Genomic DNA, 19979 nt, shown 5'->3' on the forward strand with positions numbered 1-19979 from the left:
GGTTTATCAGTTTCATTTATGATTTATGAACTATCAATTACTGATTTTTTTAATCTTTTAACCAAAAAAGTTTGATGTTTTTTCTTCTGCCTTTACCAGTCAAGTGTTAGTTGCTCAGTCCTGTACAGTCCTTTGCAACCCCATGGACTGTAGACCTGCCAGATTTCTCTGTCCATGGAATTCTTCAGGCAAGAATACTGGAGTGGGTGTGTGTGTGTGTGTTAGTCACTCAGTCATGCCCAACTCTGTGCAACCCCACGAACAGTAGCCCACAAAGCTCCTCTTTCCATGGCATTCCCTAGGCTAGAATACTGGAGTGCGTTGTCATTCTCTTCCCCAGGGGATGTCCCCCAACTCAGGGACAGAACTCAGATCTCCCACTTTGCAGGCAGATTCTTTACCATCTGAGCCATGAGGGAAATTTTGGTCGTATCAAGACCAGATTTCTACTTAGCTTCCTAGATCTCTTTGATGCTCTACCTTGATTTACCCTGCTCGATACATTTATCCCATCTCTTAAACAGGCCATTATCAGAACTCACTTTCAATTGATTTAACCTAGTTGTACTAAAATGTTAGTAGTAATAAAGATCTTGGTTCAAAATGTGACTCTGGAATTCCCTAATCAATGAACCACTCTAATTCTCATTTTTCTCATTATAAAATGCAAAAAAATTCTACTGGCCTATTCAAATTGGTGGAGTGATGAACCAAGATAACTATTTGGCATAGTGTTTAGATATGCAATCATTAATCTTTAATGATCTCACTTCATGCCAGGGGTGGGAATGCAAAGCTAGATAAGACAAAGACACTATTGGTATTTGGGCATTTACAGTGTTATAGAGAATACAGACTTGCAACAAATAAGTGTCTATCTACATATACAGGGGATACACATACATATATAGATATGTGCAGGGCTTCTCTAGTGGCTCAGATGGTAAGGAGTCCACCCGCAGTGCAGGAGACCCGAGTTGGTCCCTGGGTTGGGAACATCCCCTGGAGAAAGGAATGGCTACTTACTCCAGTATTCTTGCCTGGAGCATTCCATGGACAGAAGTCTCTGACACGCTATAATCCACAGGGTTGCAGAGAATTTGACATGACTGAGAGGCTAACACACACACATCCAATATATATGCAATTTTACTGTATGTTTCTAAAGGACAATATCATATTCAAAATACAATGGTGACTTGCCTTAGGTGGGAACTAGGAATGAAATAGTCAGCAAAGGCTTTCCTTAGAGAGGGGCATCTCAGTGGAAATGGGAGAGATAAACAGAAGTCATACCGAAAAGTGTTTAGGAGTATCTCAAAAATAGCAGTTTATTATTATTGCTGTTATTACTATCCTCTTGCCATGAATACTTCGTTCTCACTGACGTGCATTCTCTGAAAACCTATCGCATTGTTTTATATTCTTTGATCGGCATCAGTCTTCCTCTATGCTTTTGTACTTTGTTTTACTCTTGTTGCTCTGGGCCTTGCAATTCCTCCCCATTTTCTGGAATGACCCTATTCTGTCTTGACCTGCTTGGAACCAGCTTAAATACTCTTGGGCAAAACTGGATACTCCAAAATCAGGGATTCTGTGGCACTGTCTACATAACCATATTATAACTGTCCACTGCTTTATGTTATAAATGATTTCTATTTTTTTTATTTCTTTCTCAAATGCCCATGCAGTCTTTTGGGCAGAAAACATATTAAATATATCTTTCAACTATAAATCCAAAAAGTTAGCATCATCATAAAAAGAGCACCAAAAATTGTTTGTTGAAAATATGCTGTGACTTTAACAGTTTTATGTCATGTCTCTAAGTAAATTCTAAGTTACTTAAGGCAGGATTCCTGTCTTATTTCAATTTTATTTACCATTATCATAATATGGCACAAATGGTATTCTATGTGAGCTTTATGCTGACTGATTATGAAGACATTTATCGTATCTATTTAAAGAAAATAGAATATTTTATTAGTCTTTGACTATGAATTTTGATATACTTAGAAAAATGACATAAAATGCATTATCCTATTCATTTTTATGAACTTCCTGTCCAACAAGATGAAAACCACTGGAATATAAAATATTAGCTTGAGATGAAAAATAAATAATATTATTCTTGTTTTAGTTGAGAAACCTTTCATGCTACTGTAAATGTTATTTTTTTTTCAGGATTTGAAACAAAAGAAAGGTTGTATTGAAAGTTATTTGAAGTTATTTGCTTAAGTTATTTGAGCTTAGACAAAGAGTAAAAAAAGAAACTGAAGTAATAATTCTGCTAAGACACGATGAAGAGTCAATTTAGAACTGTTAGGGGAAGAAAATGCCATTTGGTGAAAAATTATATGTAAACACTCATCTCAAGCACCACGTTATAGCATGTCTTCTGAGTAGTGTAAAATACTCCCCCTTATATAGGAACAAAAATGTCAATATCTCAGTTCAGCTATCACTTTGGTTCTCCACTGGCAGAAGAATATATGCTACACATGTAGATATTAATATAACTGATATAAATTTTGCCATTTTAAAAATAAATTAAGTCCTTATTGATTATAAGTTCTTCAACAAGAATATTTTTAACTTTATAGATAAAATCTATAAACACTGACTATTAATATTTGACATATGTCAGACTGCAAATATTATTTCACAGATAAAATAGAGAAGGTTAAAATTATTGGTTCAGTGCAACTGTAGTTTTGAATATAAACACGTAACAGTCTGTAACCTTTAATTGGGGCTCCCAGGTAGTTCAGCAGTAAAGAATCTGCCTGCCAAGTAGGAGACATGAGTTTGATCCCTATGTTGTGAAGATCCTCTAAAGAAGGAAATGGCAACCCACTACAGTATTCTTGCCTGGAGAATCCCATGAAGAAGGGCCTGGTGGGTTATTGTCCATGGGATCGCAAGGAGTCAAGACACAACTTAGCGACTTAACACCACCAACAAACCTGCAATCACTTGACAGAAATAATTCATATCTAAATCACATAGTTATAATTTCAAATTACCTAGAAATCACATGAAATATAGTCATTCCTTCAGAGTAGTTATTAACATTTCTTATGGTAAATTCACTACAGGGTTCATTTTACAAATGAATGCTTTTTTAAAAAAATAATTATGCAGCTTCTAAAGAGCGATATATACATTTATATATACATAAAACTAGTATATACAAACAACTTATAGTTTAATTATACTGAGTATTACTTTAAATACTAGATTTATGAACTAGAAAGGAAACCTGTGCTATCAAACTAAGTTTAAAGATTATGAACTTTATTGATGATGCAAAATTGCTGCATGAACTAGAAATATTTAACAGATATATAAGACTAAATAAAGACATTTAAAACATTCATTCTTAGGACAATTTATCTGTAAAACTCATTAGCTTTAAGAAGGCTTTGAAGTTAGATCTGTCCTATTGTAAGAAATAAACTAGTAGAGAATTAGGTTTGTGAATATCTGTAAGATTTTTGAAGTTTGATCCCATACATTCTCTGAGTAATAAAACAATACAAATATTATAAAAGAATGTTTTTACTTTTTAGATTATAGTAGAGATATAAGTACATACAATTCTTAAAGTCTGATTTGGAAAGAACTTGGTAAGAACCTTATAAATAAATCCATGGAAGTTCAAGGAATAAGTAATCTCATAGGAAAAAATCTACATATTTGTTTAGTAAAAATTTAGGACAATCAGAGTACTGATGGCTGCTAAATCATAAGCTACCCTCCACTCCACTTCTGAAACATGTATTCTTTATTACTTGCTCTTTAAACAATGGACAGGGGACATGATGGCTGCAGATGGTTTGCCTAAATTTGTGCAGATAAAGCCTACAGCATGGCAATAATGTGTTTTCTCTGCAAGGAGGAAAGATATAACTCAAGTGCAAAGAAAAGTAAACATACAGCATGGAGTTGAACAAATAAATGCAAAACGGAATTTAAGCTTACCTAGAAGCCAAGAAAATAAGTCAAAGTGGGAGTGAATGTATGATATTAATTATTTTCCTATAAAAATAGGAAACTATTAAATATTTCTATTAAATAAAAAATAAGAATCTTTAAACTTAATACTTTAAAAATCATAATAATTATGCTACAAGTGGTTATTCATTTACTTAACAAATATTACCAACTGTCTAAAATGTGTCACAGCATGTGCTAAAGGAAACTGTGTAGAATGAAAAAAAAGAGTATCCTTTCATATAATATACTTTATATTACAAGACTAATCTGGATTAAAAAAACTCCAAACTGAAAGCACAACCTTATCATTCGAATGTGTGTTCAGGGAAATGGGAGAAGAATTAGAGTAAGCTGTATTTAGTGTTACAATTCAGAATCTTTTAAACAGAATACCTTCCTAGGTAAAACACATTTGATCACAATACCCCTTTGCAAGCCTTAATCTAGGTAACACTATTATTAATCCAAAGTGGTTTCTAAAAACTCAAACAGGATTAGGGAAAACTTTTTTTTTTTTTTAATTTGACTCCATGTTTTGGGCATTATCTTTATACTTTCCTCACAATGAATATCCAGAAATTTATTGATCTATTAATAACTCATAAGAAAAGAGTTTAATTAAGTCATTTTTGGTTTGTCAAAAGTAGGCAGAGATTTTTTTTATTATGCTCTTTTTTCTAACCTGCCAGGCACTGTAGAATTCTGAGATGATTTCTCTAGAATTTAAATAAGTACATTATGAACACAATTAAATGCCATAATATCACAATGTCTCATTTTTCCCATAGAGAGACAGGCAGGCTGCATATTTCATAACTTTGTAAAGTCTGCTTAATTCTAAGGTTGGAATTCTAGTCAACCCATGGTCTACTCTCTAAGAATATTAGTGAAATAATGTTTTACACATGCTAAATACATGCTGTTCACAAAGAGGGAAAAAAGCATTTAAGGAGAGTTAAGGGAATCTTGCTCCCTGTCAAACTGCAAACCTCTGAAATACCCGATTGTTAAGCAAGTTGTGTCATCTCTTGCCAATGACATCCTAACAGGGGAATATGAAAGGCAATTCCTTAACCAAAACAGAAAATTTGCCTTTATCCTCAGTGAGCTTTAATTCGAAATTCAAACAATGGAGTATAGTTTTCTGGTAATACTGCCTCCAGTATTTTTACCTTTTTAATGTTAGTGTGGACCTATGTCTGCCTTTGCCCTCCCCTTGTCTCCCGGATCCTCTCTCTTTAAAGTTCCCACTAACCTACACCATCAGCAAAAGCTGCTGCTGAACATTACATTACTAATTATATTTATTGCTTCCTCTGTGTTAGTCTTCTGTTAAGAGAAATGTACATGTCAACATCAATGTTATGTTATGAGTTGACAGCACTCATAGAATCTTAAGTGTCATACTGGATTTAGTCTGCGAAGAGTTACTGTTCAACTTTAAATAAAGGGCTACAAAGAAAAATTAACAGATACATCATTATTATTATTATCGTTTCCATTTTAAATGGATTTGAGGCATATGACTTCATTCCTTTCTTCTCTTAGCCCCTCTCCCTTCCTTTAGGTTTAGTCATGTATATTCTTCAACTACTTTTCCGACTTGCTACATAAAGGCCCTGAGAGCAGAATAACTTTCAATTGCAGATCAAATGTTATAATGAAAATTTTACTGTTCTCAATTAGGGCCATATGCATATGAAGGATAAAACAATTATACCAACAATAACATCAAAAAAAAATCAGAAGTGCTAAAATTTCAGCAGAGTTTTATGTTAATCAATATGGGTTATTCCTGACATGAAAATGGTGATATAAATCAAATTTATAAAATGGATTCTATTAAAATATGGAGTATCCGCTAAAAGAGAATACTTGGTGTTATTCAAGGAATCTTTATTTCAAGTCCCCATTCTGATTTGCATGTAGTGGCTTTTTACACAGAAGAAACACAAGAATAATTAACCCTTGAGATATGAAGAAATGATGTTTAACAGCTCAGAGTTTATAATGTGAATTCTTCTTGCAAATATATATACTATTTCAGATAAATTTCTCTAATCCCTATCATAAGACTTATCAAAATATATGCATTTATTTATCTGTCTGCCTTTTCACCTATGTTGCTTTGAGAGTACATACAAGAGTAGTATTAATCCACAATACAAGAGGAAAGAAGGAAACTTGCTCTAAGAAGTAATGATTTAATTGAGATCAGAGGGATGAGATGAATGGGGAGGAGGTGGGAGGAGGGTTCAGGATGGGGAACACATGTACACCCATGGCTGATTCATGTCAATGTATGGCAAAAACCACTACAATATTGTAAAGTAATTAGCCTCCAATTAAATAAATTAAAAGAAAAATATCCAAAGGAAGATCCATCCAAGAAATAGGCAGAGGCTGAAAAGAAAAATGGAAGGCCTAAAAGAAGAGAGATGGGGAACGTAAAGGAAACGAAGAAAAAGGAACTACAGGGTGCCAGGACAAGGTAAGGGGAGTGTGGCCCCAAAAAGGATGCTAAGATAGGAAGGACTGAGATCAAAAAGTAGACTTTCCTAGTTGCCAAGGTTAAAAGGAAGCAAAGCAATATCGTTAAACAGAAGTGACAGGCTACTGTTTGCTCTCAGAGAAGACTGCTCTGGCTTCAGTGTGATAACCTGACCAGTCAGGCCAAGTGGTGCTCGTCAGCAGTAGGGAGGGAGCAGGAATGAGTTAGTATTATTCCATTAAATGGAACCAGAGGTTACGGGTGACCTTTACACAGCTTGTCTGGCGTCCAGCAGAAGAGTCTACTTAATCTATTATATATAAGAATGGCCTTAGAGGCAAATATCTTTCCTTTTGTATTTCCTAAATACTTTCTCACTAATCTAAAATCATGGCTTCTTGCCATTTTTGACCAGGATTCACTTTTTCTGACCTCAAACATGGTTTGCTTCCTTGAACTTATATATGTATATATTTAACAGTTTTCTTTTTACTTTATTTTAAAGAAACTAGGGAAAATTCAAGGTTAATGCTCTTATGTCATTATTTTTTCAAATTTCAGGCTCTAATGTCATTCTTTTACCCACTCATATTTCAAATATTCTTATGTATATATAATGGGTGTGCCTAGGAGAGAATGTCACATATGTACATGTCATCTACCAGACATAAAGTTGGGAAGAGCTATTGTTAATGGTCAGAGTCCTAGAAAAGACTAAATCACATGACAGTAGAATCTGTACTTATAATAGATATGATATAAATAATAAAAAAGAAAAATCACCATCACCACCCTTTGGGATACAAAAACTCAAAAGCCTGAAAGTTATCCAAATCTATAAAGTACAGATAAAATATTTTTCTTTGGATATTTGCAATAGCTGAATGATGGACAATGCCCAGGCAATATCTACCCCTATATAGAACTGATCCATTTCAAAACAATCACTTTTCCCACAGCTTCCCTAAGATACATGGAAAATAGATTATATATAATAATATATATATTACAAATATATATTCAGGCAATCTAAACTGACTTATGTTCCTTGTATTACACCTTCACTATTTTGTCTAAGATGTTGCTATCACTATGGACATAAACACATACATATATATAATATGCAAAATGTTATATAGATATATACTGCATATATACATATATATTTTTTCCTATTGAAAACATGTATAGAGAACTCACTACAGGAATTATAAATACTTTAAATGTAAATCAAACTGTAATAATTTTAATATCCTTTTTCTAAATCAGACTTTCTTAGGACATGTTGAGGTCTATGACTATAAATAAATTTGTCCTGCATTCTTTTTCTTTTCTCATGCTCTGTTAACGCTCAGCTGGGTCCCCACCCTGTTCATTAAACCCTTTTTCTAACAGATGTTGCTTTTTTTCCCTTTTACTCTTTCATGTTACCCAAGAGAGATCAAAGAGTTTAGTCATTCTTGTCCATTGTATGCAGAGGTGTGTGGGTGAAATTCTGTACGATTCTGCTGTTCACAGTGTTCAGGCTGCCTTCCTAATGTTCCAGTTATTTTCGTTGATAATATCTGATATGTGCTGACTGCTACAATTAATAGAAACCATCTTTAATCTAGCTAGTTTCATGAGAATAAAGGAAAATAGTGTAAAGTACTTAAACAATATTCAAATTTTATCTATTTTGAAGAGACGATTGGCTTATTTTGAAAAAGGAAATAGTACTTTTGTGAAAGTAACCACACAATTTTTCCCTGACAACATAGTTTATAATCAGACCATGAATGCATGGAGGAAATACAAGAAAAGTACTTTTCAAAAGTAATTATTTAATATTACTTACATATACATTTTATTTTTAAAAACTTATATAAACAACTTGATAAAAATGAAAAATCGTGCCTTTCACGTCCTTTTCCACGTGTGATGGTGAGAATGAAGGCCATGTAGTGTAATGGAAAGAACTCTGAATTAGCTGTCAGGAGAGCTGAGTTTAAGTTCAACTTTTAACCATAAAGTAGCCATGGGATTTGAAGATACTATTTAAGCAATTTGGGTTTAAATTTTCTTTATTATGAAATGGAGGATAGGGATTAGAGGTGTTACGCAGTAACTATAAGCTATAGTATTATAAACATGCATTTTGTGCAAAAATTTATGGAAGTTGTGGTCACAGTTTAACTCTGGACACATCATTTTTTAAAAAGTAAGATATCAGATATTGCTAAGCTTTGTGTTTAGGATGTTACTAGGCTTCAGTAGTCTTGTGTATATCAAATTTTGGAACTGAATTTTTTATACTAAAAATTTCAGGTCAAAATATTTTTCTTAGTAGCATAGTTGAAAAATACTTTTCATTTCTTTCTTAGAAGCTTATTACATTTTTCAGACTTTTATTAGTATAAGGTAGAAAAGCGAATGGATTAAATTTTTTTGTCATCCCTGTGGCAAACACATCATTCGGTTTTGTCATATCATTTCACCTGAAGTTGATTTTAATCAAGAGACTGAAAACAACTGACTGCCTTATGCACTTTATGAACAAAGGGATGTCAGTTCACTTCTATCCTTATGGATATTTACATTGTTAAAATGGAAATATTTTGCCTATCAATGGCATGATATTTTCCTATTCCTCTCTCAGATAAGTCATTACATTTTATTCTAGAAAAAAATTACACATGTCTAAGAGATTGTGCAATCATATCCATGAACTTTTTAAAATTCCACACTGTTAGGAAAAATTTGCAAATATCTGACACAGCGTCAAGGTAGTACCTAGGTCTGCTCTCTAGAATGACATAATACAAAGAATAGGTTTCCCTTCCTACAAATCTTCCATTTGTGTCCAAGATTTAGGCCAGCAAAGGGCAAGTCGATGTGGGACACTAAACATCCATCCTTTCCAGGTTGAGTAATTTAAATATGAGGTAAGACAGCTAATAAATGCCAACAAAACATAAATCAAAAGAAGAAAAGTTTGCCAGGATAAAAGCACTTAAAAGAAGCTTGAACCCTGGCATGTGAACAAAACCCCATTTGCAACACTAGAAATATCCAGACTTTCAGCCTCTGTATAAAGCTTTGTGATAATCTCAAGTGAGGTAACTTGTTCAAATAGAAGCTGGTCTTGAAGTTCTTAATCATCAAGCTACTTTTTAAAGTATATACCCATAAGGCATATTAGACAGGTATTTGTTTATTATAAGAGGAATCCTGAGGTATAAAATTGTTGAGGAGACCAGTTTAATGTCATTTCAGTGGCAGCAAAAGTCACACAATGAATCAGTGACAGACCTGTGAATTGATTTTAGATCCCATTAGACTCCCTTTTTAACCGCTCAGCAATTCCTGAGATTGCTTTCAGTGGCCAGAGATGCACAATCAAATTAAAACAGCAGACTGGAAAATAAAAATAAAATAAAATGGAAAGTAGTTGTTCTATGCGGTTTGATTCCTAAAAATTTGAAACAATATTTTTCTGACATATAAATATACAAATCTCAAGCTGTATTCAGGCATTAATATCAAATGTCTATCATTTATATAGAAATGGATTTAAATTACTAAAGTATATGAGTAAAATAGGCAAAAATAGAAATAACAGTGTTAAGTGAAAGATGAAAGCCTATGCAATTAAATTTCTGAGGCAATGATTAAAAAATGTCTACTCACATGAATATATATTTATCAAGATACATTTGTTCTAACTGGAAATTCTAAAGATTCATAAGTACAAAATTAATTTTGAGTAAAATTATAACTGCTTTCAAATATACTAATATTTTCATCAGCAGAGGTAGCTTGATAAGGCCCATTTACGTTAAGGAAAATGAAATAAAGACAATGTCAATTTTCTGTTATTTGATAATCTATGTGCCATATAAAATTAAATATTTTCTGGTTATTAGAGAATCTAAAATTCTACATAAAATAATAATCAGACTTTTTTGTTCTTGAATTATGACATCATCAAAATACCAAGAAATAGTAAGATACATTTCATTGCTAAACTTACTTTGAATAAGAAGTGTGAAACTCATTAATTTTTAAAATATTTTAAGAAATCTATCTCAAATATATTTCTATTAATGCTACAGAACCTGATTTTCCCTTTTGGATTAAAAAAAAGTTACAACTCTCTCTGATTATAGTCAAACCCTTGGTCTGGAAGACCCCCTGGAGAAGGAAATGGCAACCTACTCCAATATTCTTGCCTGGAGAATCCCATGGACAGAGGAGCCTGTTGGGCTACAATCCATGGGGTTGCAAAGAGTCAGACATGACTGAGAGTAAAACATATTAGCCTTCTTTTATGTGTCTAAGTGGAAGTTCCACAGGAAAGTTTTATTTTTGCTCAACACCTTTATTACATAGAGAGGGAATTAGCAGAAAAGAAAGTGACCTCTTTCATGCGGTGTCTAAAGGATATTAAGCTAGGTAAAATAAGCCAGGCACAGAAGGGCAAATGCTGCATGATTTTAGTTATGTGAGAAATCTAAAACAAACTCATAGATTGAGAGAACAGAATGAGAGAATAGAGCAGTGGTTGTCAGGGGCTGGAGGCAGAAACATGGGACTTGCTGCTCAATGGGTATAAAGTTTCGGTTACACAAGATGAGTAAGTCCTAGAGATCAGCCGCACAGCATTGTGCCTGCAGTTAACAATAGTGAATCATGCACTTAAAAAGTTGTTAAGAGAGCAGATTTATGTTAAGCATTCTTACTACATTAAAAAAATATATAATTAAGAAAACACATAGGATAGCATCCCACCAATGGGGATGGTACAACATCAGTACAGTATGAGACATAATATTGATGTCACTAAAAAAGTCATGACAACAAACTGACTAGTTGTATGATGATAGGGAGGCTTTGAATTTTTCTGAGACTTAAAGTTTCCTAAAGTGAAAAGTGGAGATAACATTTCAATCACAGGGTAATGAATATAAAATGCTATAATATTCATAAAACCATCAAATATGCCAGCAAAGACAGTCATTAATAGTAATAAAATTAATTTAAAAACCACAGAGTAGTTATAGCACGAGGAAAATTGGGCAGAATAACAAGGGATAAACTGGATATACTAGTCTCACAAAAATCTCACAAAATCACTATTAGCTATAATATAATAATGAAATTAAATTTAAAGCATGGTTTTCATTTAAAAATAGCTATTTCTAAGTGCAATGTATCTTGTTTCTTTTTGTTATTTTTTTAAACAAAGTGTGTTTGAATTACTTTCACAGATGCATTACACAAAATAGCATTCTCTGGATTTACAAGTGTGGAGAACCATGTTTTTGTTATACACCATGGGTGAGAAATTCACATAACTTTGCATATGGTAGCTTAATGTTTTATGCACAACATAAATTCAGCTTACTTGTAGACTCAGAAGTGAAAATAGAGTGTACATAAGCCACAATATGCTATAAAGCATGTATTATCTAATTTTCACAAAAGAACTGGGAAATCATTTTTTCATTGGGGAGTTTAAAGAGTATCATCATGTCAATATACATCATGATTTATATTTAGATGCTATTTTATTACTGTTTGTTGTGAGAATTTTAAACATTACTCAGTATCTTTTTCCTCAATATCAGTCCAAGTTCTCATTATGTGACATTTCTGAACTTTTGCCATAGTCTCAAAATGGGTATTCCTATATGCCCATCCCCCACCACACACACATTGATACTAAAAATATGTTTCAGAACCAATCACAGCAATACCAGTAGTAACCTTCTAAGGCTTTGTATAGCTCTTGACTAGATTCCCCAAACTCAATTTGATCCTAATTTTCCAGCTCCTTTTGAAAATCACTGTACTCTATGCACACTGAGATTATTTGCCATTTACCAACGCCTTTCTTGTCTCTGTCCTTCTATTCTATCCTTCGAGTCTTACTAAAGGACCCTCCACATCCATCAGTATTTGATTCAGTTTTCAAAGCCCAGCTTAAACGTGATGACCTCTGTTCACTTCATCAAGCTATCCCTTAATTACAGTTATCACTTTGTTCAAACTAGGCATATATTAAGAAGTTCTGAAATATAAAATATAAATACATGACAAAATCTTTAATAATCTGAATAAGAATTAATGATTTTAATCCTCCTCTCCCCCTGCACCAACTGGTATTTTCTTTTAAAGGAGCAGATTCTCCACTCAGACATAAAGCACTGAATAGCATCAGGCCCATTACAAAATACCCATGGAAACTTCATTTTCGCATCAATAAAATGAGGATGTGAAGAGTACATACTTCATCAGATTTTCTGAAGACAAAGGTAACATACTCAATGCTGCCATTACAAAGCATAATTATCGCTAGTAATTATTAGTTGTTGGGATTATCATTATCATTACTCATGTTTTCACCAGTGTTGAAGTTATATATCTATGTATGTGTTCAATCTTTGGGGGCAAACATTCGTCTTTATATTCCTCACCATTATTATTAGAACCTTACTTAGGGAAAATGTTTCCTATGTTTTTATTAATGTCAATTTTATCTTAATGACTATAAATTGCTGTGGAATACAAACTGCTTCCAATATCACAAAGGCATTGATGGTAGCAGCAGAACAGAATTGTAGCTACAAATCTGAAGAACCCTAGATTATAAATGCTAAGCCTCTATTATCTTCTAGTAACTTTTATACCAAAACTGGTTTTCTCATTATACCTTTCCTTTTCACCTTAATGCTATTCATATGACCTCACACTGATTCTCAGCATCAGTCTTTTCTATTTCTATTTCCCCAGATCCTCCAACTTCCAAACTGACCACTCCAGTAAGACTGGAGTGACTGAGAACCACAAGGAGCCTAGAGCAGAAGTCAAGACACTAGAGCAAGGGAGTGTCCTCAGAGGGGAGCACACGAACGGCGACACTGTCTGCTTCAAAGCTTGCTCCTCAGTGTGCTTCCAGTCACCTCACATTGTATAGTTTTGAATAGCAACTAAATTTAAAAGATTATAAAGCTAAGTATAGGTTCTTCATGGTTAAAATTAAGTACTGACTAAAGAACAAATACAATTGAAATCAGCATTAGCAAACAACGTGACAACAAAATCTTTGTAAATCTTGAAAAGTAAATACCTTCTTAGAATATGAAGGTGATTCTAGTGACCAAAAGTTACAGTCTCTGGGACTAGCAGTTCTGACTCTCCTTTGTGCTCTGGGGTAATGTACTTTCCTCTGAAGCACAGCAAGATCTTTCATATGGCCCATTCTGACCTCACCTTGGCCTTCACTTGGCAGGAAGACAGTGTTTGCCTATCAAGTCAACTCTTGTTTCCTTCTCATTAGCCCAAGATATTACAGGTATATCCTTGGCACTCATATGTTTATAAGCCTTAAGCGAACAAGGGCACTAAAACCTTAAGATTTTACATGATTATGAGGTAGTTATCCAACTAGTTTAGGATGGGCTTAGATAATTTTCCTCAGGTTATCATCAAAGTGAACCATTATGATTTAAAACAAATCTACAAGATAACTTGCTGAGGGCTATTTGGAACACACACCAAGAGGAGGTGAATGTATTCTGATTTGTGGAAATTCAGTATAAATTTCTTTTGCTGTTTTTCCAAAGTTTCAAATATATGAAATTAACACCTTCCTTCTCACACATATATCCAAGTTGTATTTTCACAACCTTAAACTTTGGTTCCAAATGAAGTAATTTAGGCAAGAAGACAAAGAGATAGATAAAGGAGGAAAACCAGAATGTGAGTCCAAGGATACAGAAAGGGTCCTGAAGAGGAAGGAGATAACAGCCTAAACAGGTGAGCAGGTGCTGGGGTTTAGCACTACTCTATTTTTCTGTTTGTTTGTTTTGGGAAAACTATAATATTGATAAGAGTTTTTATGAACAGAAATTTCCTCTCAAAATAGATTATATATGGAATGAGTGCCCAGTCAAAAGGGCACAGGAGACGAGAATTAAGTTGGAGTTCACATTAGCAGTGACAAATTAGCTCCAGGAAATCAAAGGTCTTTGTTCCAAACCAGCATTAGTAGTTCATGAGGAAAAGAAAAAATACATTGGTTAAAGTACTGTTTATCTTTTAGTCCTCATGTCTGGGTTGACTGTGAATAAAGATGCATTCAGGAATTGAGCACTACAGATAATAAATTCTTTTAATAAGTCATTGATATTGACATCATGCACCAATATGGCCTTAAGAGAACTCTTTAATTTTATCCAAATTCTTTTCTGGAACTATGTGAACTAGATCTGACAAAACATGGAATGAAATACCCAGCAAGTTAAGAAATGAATGTTAACATTTCTATTTTTTCTGTCATTGTTTTTAGGAATAAAAGGTGACAAAATATTGTGTAGGGCGAAAAAAAAGAAACCCAAACAATTCACCACTGAACCAAATAAGTATAGAGAGTAAAAGCGTATTCATCTCATTAACTATGGTGTTTTCATATCAAATATTTAGAGCAAACAAGTCAAAATATAAAATGGTCATCTGAAACATTTTAAATACGGTAAAAGTGATGTTGCTTTGGATTTATGCTTCTCTTTCTTTCTTTCACCATTTGTTTTTTTTGTTTTTTTTTTTCCCCTAAACTTGTTTCTAAAAAATTAGGTCCCCCTACTACCTCACTTGGCCACTAGTTCTTTTAATTTTGAGAAACAGACTTCTTGATATTATCTAGAGTTTAGAATGTTAATAGCTCATAGAAAATACACTGGTGAGTTGCTAAAGTCACACAATTTATGAACTGTGATTTTTTTTTTCTCAAACACAAACAGCAGAGCATTTTAAAATTTAATTTGCAATATAAATGGTGGTATTGTTTATTCAGCATTGTAATTAGCATGGTTTCCTGTCCAATACAATTCAAGTACTGAAAGATTAAGGGGGAAAAAATACCCTAGAAACCATAATGGTCTTGCTCAAACCACATTTGGCTCAGGTTCACGTGCAAATGCGGGATGCACTGCCTCTGGTGGAAATAATGAAGCCGAGAAGTCACCAAGAATCCTGAGTTCTGTTAGCCTACTGACCTACTAATTTATGTTATCCTGCTAACGTAAGTGGGAAAAGTCAGATTCTAACGCATGATCTAAGACAGTGGAAAGATACAACCACCCTAAAAGAATTCCTCATTGTTTTACCAAGATATCTAAATTTCTTAGCTTGGGCATCTCTGCTTGTACTCTTTCTATAGTACACGAAATAAACTTTCATTCTATTGGACTCAGTGACAAAATAATTTGAGAGAGATAACTCAATTAGAAAAAGTTACTTAGATGTATAAATTAGCCAACTGAGCTCCAGCTACCGCTTAAGTAGAATTTTGGCTCCGGAGACTGTTACAAAGAGCATTTGATTCAAAGTTTAACATAGAAGCAAACACTTATTCTTGGTGGAAGAGAAAAAACAGACAAAACATTTTATTTTATATCTTGATATATTAGTTGTCATTGTAGAAATGACCTTAGAGATAGCCATTAAGCTTCACTGCATTTCTTAATGTCCCTTTGGTTCTATCATAAATTGAGATCATAGCATTACGAGAGTATTTATAGAGTTAATATTTTCCAGCCCTCATCTGGGTTCATCTTTCTTTAGATTTCCTCCCAGTACACAGAGGAGGCCGTTTTGGAATTTGAGAAAACAACCAGAGACTTTTTCGGCTATACCCCTCCTAAATTCATACATTTTTTATTAACAAATGTAAATTTGAGAGGGAAATACCATATAATACAAGTCTTTGGGGAATATTCTATTGCGTAAGGATGGCTTACACTTTTCATTTGAATGGCATGGATATTGAGAGCTTAAACTCAAAAATCATCTGTACTCTAGCTCTGAATCATTCCTCCTGTGAACTCTGCATGAATTTTTATAATAAACACGCACATGTGTATGAAGCATGTGACTTCATAGGCAGGGTCTGCAGGCAGGCAGTTATCTTCAGGGTCAAGTACTATTGGAGGATAACCAAGAATTGACTGACACATATCTTACAGAACTGGAGTTAATTAATAGGTCTACCAATTCCCAAGTGCACTACAGGAAACACAAAATCTGCTTAATACAGCAATCAATGACATACTCTGTATGGTCATAAGGCATTCACTATACAGCAAGAGGAGATTTCAGAATACAGTAATCAGGAGTTTAAATATTGCTATTAAAATGCTAGACTAAAGTAAGATCATTCACAATTAGAAGACTAAACAAGGATTTCTTTGCAAACTGCTGATTAAAATTTAAAAGGAATTTTTAACTTCTTCATATTAGATCTGAAGCTATTAAATGATGAAGGAAGTTTTGCTTTGTTTCAAAAGTGCTATCTTTATTTCTGTGGCATCCAGCCATCTTGAAAGGGTTAAATCCGTAATTTCTAAAGAATGGATTTCAATAATCATGGGGACTCAATATAAGACAGTTATTTTAAAGAACACTGAAAAGAAAAAACTGGATGTTAAAAAGTCCATGAAGTCATGATAAAAGCAAAATGTCTTTTTTGTGCCATTATATTATTTATAATATATAAAGTCTGGACAGTAGTTTAAAAAAGAAACTATTTCATTATTTTATGTAATGAGGACAGGAAACAGCAGAGTATACATGCTACTTTTTCAACCAGAATATAGGAAAAGGTTTGTCTTAGTTCTGAAAGCCCATCCCTGTAAATAAAAGTTACTAAATTCAAACTTCAGGAGATCTTTTGAACTCTAATCCAACAAGCCTGGCCTTAGTCCTGCTTGCTATTTTATTTCTTATTCTGCCAATCCTTCCATTACCATCATGACTTTCCTAACTGCATGAAACACATATTGTCTCCTTGTCTCAATTTCAAAAACAGTATAACTGTTTAAATACAAGTGTAGTATTTTAAGTACCAATAGAGATCAATTTAAAGCAGATTCTCTTTTAAGGCAGCTTAGCATTGAAAATTGAATTTTATGTTGTCTAGACAAGCCATCTTGATAATATCTTTTCCAGAATTTCCTAGATTGACTGTCTAGACTGCTCCCAATTCCCCTGGATGATTGCATAATCATCTTCCCTCTGACCCTTAAAATAGTCTGGAATAGCATCTCCCCATAACACAGTTGCCATGCAATTCAAGACCACTGAGCTTCTGAGGGAGGACTTTTCTCAAAGGTTCTGAGTTTTAGAATTTCAATAAAACACTTGTTCATCAATATCCTACCACAAGGTGATTGGATGGGAAGCTTTGTTTATTTATGTCAGTGGAGGAAAAGGCCTCCTCCACTTGGCTGGGTAAATGGCCTGGCTTCTGTACCTCTGCATCCTCCCACCCACTCATAAACCAGCAATGAGTAGCTGATGAGTTGAGAAAGAGGCAACTCTGCTAAAAAGCAACTTCAGAAAGAAAAAGAGAAATCTATATTTGGGTAAAATTGTAAAAATACGGAAACTATATGTGATATTTTAATTTAAATGGCCATCAAGATCATCTAAGCTTCAAAATTAAAAGTAGAGGAATTAAGCTAAATACAAAATGACCTGCCAAGAATGAGAGCCTAGTGCAGTAACTTATAAACTCTGATGAATGAGGTACATTTAATAGCAAAGTGACAGTTATTACCATAAAAGCTGCAATGGCTTTCATCCTGCGATACACATTCATATTTTAAAAATGACAATCTGCATTTTTTTTAAGGATCTAACACCTATTAAGTAATGTCGAACTCTTATAACTGCATGAGGTATAGACCATTCTCATTACCACTTTCTAGAAACAAAGACACAAAGGAAATTAGTAGCTTAGTCCAGATTAAGTATCAAGTATTGAACTAAGCAAAAGCTCTCCAGTGAAAGGCTAGAGGACATGAGTTTAATAATGAAGGATTACAACTCCTTGAGTTTCTACAGCAAAAAATGTCAGTGGGCCATGCCGTGGTTGGAGGGTTGGGAGGCAGTTGGAGGTAGTAAATTGATTTCTCACTTAAATTTAAGGACACTGAGGATCATAGAGGTTTGCTTTGTTTTTACATATTATGAGACAGAATCTCAGAGAGGTTAAGCAATTTTCCTGGACTCCACAGATAGTAAGTTGTAGAACATGATGAGAAGCCAGAAATGACCCTAAAGCCCACCTATTTTCCACTAACCCTGTGTTTGGAGCTCAGCTCTCTGGGTCCCACTGTCCCATATAGCAGGCACATGTGAAAAGTGCAAGACAACATGCATGATGTTCTCCAGAGATATCTCCAATAAATAGAAAAGTGGGACCCAAGTTTTAGGTTGACTAACTATTGAAAATAGCCTAGAAGCAAGTGAAGAAAGAAAGATTTATCCAGAAGTTGCTAAAAAGTTAATTATGCAAAATCTGCAGGACTGTATGCAAGAAATTATTCCTAATGTCATCAATACAAAACAAGTAACTTAAGTACAACTGCCTTTCCTTAATGTTTAATTTACTTAAAACTCCTTGGGTATGTCATCAGGTACAGAATGCAAGCTTGTTAAAAAAAGAAGAAGGATGCACGGGGGGAAGAGGTTTATGAGGGCAAATGTCTAAACTAGTGAGAACTTGGGAAATGGTTTTAATCTTCCCAGGATCATCAGGAAAGTCATAATAATCATGTTTAGTCTAGAAACCACATAGCCTCAAAGGTGTCTTCTTATACAAAGAAGGTACAACACAAAAATGTTTTGATTATTCAGTGTTTGGGTTGTAAGAACATATTTGTATCACTTTTGGATGCCATAAGAAAAATAGAAAGGATTTAAAGTTATAAAGAAGTGGCTAACATGTAAATTACATTTCAACTTTAGGATTCCAGAAATATTCTGGGAACAAACCTTTTATCTGATGAGTAATTCTGGATTCCAACTGGAAGAAAATTCTGTCACAAAAGATTTTTTCACCACATGAACACTTTTGTTTTTTGTAGGATTTTGTGCCAAAAATTATAAAGGGCTTACAATTAAAGGCTACTGATAAATCCAACCCATGGAATTGCTTTCAAACTAGAAACTTTTCCTTTGAATTCATCCCTAATTTCAAGTTTTGCTTAAATTTACCCAACTTAAATTTTTCACTAAAACATCTTTTAGGAGCAAGAGACAAATTAACATTTTTTCTCTTTTTTATACTGACAAAATTATAGTCCAAAATATAAATATAAAGCCTAGCTAAGCAAGAACACAACTGTGAGCAATTTAGGTCAAACATGTGATCAGAGCATTGAGCACATGTATGGCATCCTTTCTTAATCCCTGGGCAGAAGAAAACAACTGTGGTGGCAGACACTTCTGGCTGAGGAGGGAATGGTGGGGAAAGCTGGCAATATACAGATGAAGGGGAAAACAGCACACAGTCTGCTGACATCTGCTGCCCATGCAAAACGGACTGGACTCTGCAGCGGAGAGGAGAGGCAAACGCTTTCCTCCTCCCTTCTCCCTGTGCCAGTTAGTGCTGAGTGATGGTCTCAATTCTTTTTGTATTCACAGATTAAAATTAAAAATAACATCT

At 33.9% G+C, this 19979-nt stretch overlaps 1 protein-coding gene across 2 annotated transcripts in view; it reads right to left on the bottom strand.

The window, feature by feature from the left end:
- Positions 1-19979, bottom strand: part of SEMA3A (semaphorin 3A) — a 349768-nt gene that overhangs the window by 111482 nt on the left and 218307 nt on the right. The gene's annotated exons all lie outside the window — the stretch shown is intronic.

The sequence above is a fragment of the Odocoileus virginianus genome, chromosome 1 (genome assembly GCF_023699985.2).
Source record: "Odocoileus virginianus isolate 20LAN1187 ecotype Illinois chromosome 1, Ovbor_1.2, whole genome shotgun sequence".
Taxonomy (NCBI): domain Eukaryota; kingdom Metazoa; phylum Chordata; class Mammalia; order Artiodactyla; family Cervidae; genus Odocoileus; species Odocoileus virginianus.